Consider the following 4,156-nt stretch of genomic DNA (forward strand, 5'->3'; position numbering starts at 1 on the left):
CGAAAGTTTTAATTAACTCTGATATTTCGAACTGTGTTTATAAGTAAATCCAACGCCGAAGTAGGGCACCGGGACCGGGGCCTTACACTTTGTGACATAAAATCTTAATAGGAAACCAATGCAGTTGAATACTTACATCACATAGCATGATCACCCAATTCACTCCAATCATGAAATAACATTTGATCATAGTAGAACCAAATTCCCTAATATTCATAATGAACTAATTTAAGAAACCATTACAACAGTTACGACCACAACATTAATTCATAACAAATCTTCACCACTTACAACATAGCTAATTAAGCAACTACCATGATACATATTACAAAAGTTCGCACAATCATACTTTAGACCAACCAGACAAAGAGATAGAAGCATCACATCAGACGCCTCTTGCGCCATTATAAACATAAAATTTTGAAGCACATATAAACATCCCAAATGCGCCTACACCGATTACAGCAAGAAGGTAATAAAAGGGATCAATATGCCCTTGATTCAAGTTATCAGATATCCAACCATCCTGACCATTTCTGCTTGTTCTTTTCTCAACGACTAAGATTATAAAACCGCTCAGAAAGCTACCAATTCCGATAATACTAAGGTTAAGTGCCGAACCTATACTTTTCAAATCACTAGGCATTTGGTCTTAAAAGAATTCTTGCATACCCACATTTGTAAACACATTATCAGCTCCAGCTAATTTATATTGAAGTGATAACCACCATATCTTCATTGGGACCGTTGCACTTTGATAGTCAACTAATCCATACTCATGAGCCTTCTTGAGTCTTTTTGACTCAATGATCACTGCAACGACCATTGTGAAAGTAGATAGGAAGATACCGATTCCAATTCTTTAAAGCATTGTTATGCCAGAAGGTATGCTTGTAACAGTTCTAGTTACAGGAACTAAAGTGGTGTCATAGATGGGAATGGGTATGACAGCCGAGAGGCCGATGAAAGATAGTAGAGTGCCTGGTGGAATCTTAAAGGTTGACCCGATTGACCGGTCCATGTTGGCCCTTGTTTGGTGAAGAACGTGGAAGTTTGAGCATATATAATTCCATACCCTAAACAACTAAACCATATTGGAATTAGTCTAAAAAACGCCTTCGCTTCTTCCACCTCATCAGCACTACAAACGAGTCCATCTTCGCTACAGGAAACCAAAGCTATGTTGAGAAATTTTTCATTAACCCAATATTAACAAGATAATTGCTGAAAATATTGATGAGGAATTCTTGCTGAAGCTTCCACTTATGCAGAGATTACTAACAACTTAACTCTCCTATTCCGAACAGCTTATACAAACACGCGACCGATTCGCCAAACGCGTTTTTTTAATGGGTTTTATCACCCAACCGATAAGTCGTGGTTCCAAACAAGAATATTAAGAGTGAAAAACCCATGATAACACAAGGAATCCCAAATCCAATAACCCAACTAAGTTTATCTTGAATTTAACTAACAACAAATATTTCAACAGTAGAGCCACCACACAATCCACAAAACCACCATTTGAAGAATGAGCTTTTGGATTTGAGTTCTTCCGGGTCATCTGCAGAAAACTGGTCAGCCCCAAAAGCTTGCACACTAGGCTTGTTCCCACCTTGAGCAAATGCCACGAGATATAAAGATATGAAAAAAGATGATAACTTGAATCTTAGGAGAAGATCATGAAATCAAAGTTGAAAAGGCAAGACATGCAAGTGCCTGTTTCAATCCAATTTGCTTAATATAATTGGTGATCATTAAAATCTTAAACTGAATGTATATGGAAAGATGCAAACCAGAATATAGACCAAAGAAGCAACTATAACAGTTAGGTATCGACCGATAAAAGCAGCGTCGGCTATGAAAGCTCCAACAAGGGGAAGAAGCAATGCCTTTCCGTACCAAATGTTGACGTTCTCCACCGTTGTTGCCATCGATTTCCCTAACCGTCCTGTCAAGTAAGTGATCAAATTTGAACTAACTCCATAATATGAAAATCTCTCCGTCATTTCCACCACTGCATATAACATTAAAATGTTGAAAGGGTTATACTAAAGACTAAAGTGAGTGTATCTTTTAGAGGTTTAACCTTTAATATTACCTATGATGAAACATGCAGATCGCTAACAGCCGGATTTGGACTTGAGGACTGGACGGCTTTTGAAGTCAACGGCGCCATTTACGAATTTGTTGTCATCCATGACAATGTTACGTACGATCTCAGTCTAAAGGAAACTTTAATCTGATTAGTAGAATATGATCAATTAACTAATGCATGCTCCTAACATTTAATCTACAAATGCTCCTACTCCACTTGTTTATTTATTTATTTTATCTTAAGTTAAATAAAATAAAATTGAAAAGATATTAAAAAAAAGTTGATTGGTTATATATGGATAACGAATGGGGTTATATTTATAACGAATTACTTCACTTCGTTACCACTCTAATTCGCTTCCGCCACTCTGCAACGAATGACCCTAATTTGTCATCCATCATGTAACGAATTAAGCACGAATCTCTTCTAATTCGTTATTACTTCGTGTCAAGTCTTAACGAATTACTGATTCGTTTGCCACGTGTTACGAATGAGATAACAAAAATTAGCTAATTCGTTAATTCAAAATTAGCGAATTAGTAGATTCGTTTCTTGGAAAATGTGCAAATTCGTTGTATATAGGGAACAGTGAAGAACGAATCGTCTTCATTCGTTCATTCACTATTTCATCTCCCTTAACCAAACTCTCGCAAAATTTTCCAGAAATCTTGATCACCACGAAACCCGTTTTGTTCATCAATCTAGATTTGTAAGGTATAAAGGATCATAACGCAATGATTTGCGTCAATTAAGATCAACATTTGAGGGGTTTTTTAATCAGTTTTATATGTCGATTTGAACCTTTAAGCTAATCAAAATTAACCTAACATGTATTGGGTTTTAGTCAAATGGGTTTCACAGATCAATTGTCGATGTATTTCCGAACTGATTTGAGCTTATTGTAGATCAATACATCGTCGAACATGGTGTAATTAGATCTGGTCTGCATGTTTGACTTTCCTAGTTCTTGTGAATTTTGACTTGGACTTTACAGAGTCAAATTCGTTAATTATGGTGTTAATTCATTATCTTTTAATGAGTGGACACTAATTCGTCATGATTGAATAACGAATCACCCACTTCGTGATTTCAATAACGAATTACCTTTTGATTCGTTATCCTTATAGGATTAATTCGTTATACCTACTTCGTGGTTTTGCATTGATGACGAATTAAGTAATTCATTATAATGAATCAGTCTAGGATTTCTAACGAATTATTCTTAGAATTATTTTGAAATTTCAAATTTAATTTATATTATTTGTTTTTCGTTTTACTAAGTCTCGCGTTTATATATTTTCAGTTATGCCTGACGAGATTGTTCAGGATCTGCAGGTGAGCAACAACCTGTACAACAACAACAAGTACCGGATGTTCATTTGTTACAGTTCGACAAGAAGCATAATATATGTGCTTTTGTCTGAACGAATTTTTCTGACGAGGATTTATTTGGAGATTTGCTGGCATTCATTAGACGTTATCGGATACATTATGTTGTGACTGCTAAGCCGAGTGTTCACTTTAGTATTATTCACCTGGAACTCGGCACGTTACATTGAGTCCGAGAACCACATAGTTGCTGAGATTAACGGGCAGTATATTATTATTACTTCTGAGGTGATAACACGGGTGTTGAAATTTTGTGACAATAAGGACAACCCAAGTGAGTTCGATAAGGAGTTGATCTGTGGTCTGTTCGGTCGAGTGTTGTATGCCGGAGAACTTGACAAGTCCATGTATAACAAGCCGTACTTGTGTCCCACATACAAGTACTTATTACATGTTCGAATTCATTGCCTTGGTGGACGGAAGGGCGGTTTCGACGAGTGCCCTGTCATGCTCCAGTATGCATTTGTCGCGTTGATATTGAACAAACCGTTCAATTTCTCAGAGATGATCTTCTATCATCTCAAAGAGAATTGCCTCGTCAAGAATCGACGTGGTAAATTTCTGATATATCCACGATTTATTCAATTAATCTTTCAAAGAGAACGATGTGCTGAATATGGAACATATGACAACTGATACTGTCAAATGGATGAAGTCGTATAGGCAAGA

The 4,156-nt window shown here is 36.5% G+C and overlaps 1 pseudogene; it reads right to left on the reverse strand.

The window, feature by feature from the left end:
* Nucleotides 1-385: 385 nt before the first annotated feature.
* Nucleotides 386-2,201, reverse strand: LOC143579774 (protein NRT1/ PTR FAMILY 5.10 pseudogene; annotated as a pseudogene).
* Between the last annotated feature and the right edge of the window lie 1,955 nt (nt 2,202-4,156).

This window comes from Bidens hawaiensis, unplaced genomic scaffold, assembly GCF_021521415.1.
Source record: "Bidens hawaiensis isolate Kalapana, Puna unplaced genomic scaffold, B.hawaiensis_p1.1 tig00029948_1, whole genome shotgun sequence".
NCBI lineage: Eukaryota > Viridiplantae > Streptophyta > Magnoliopsida > Asterales > Asteraceae > Bidens > Bidens hawaiensis.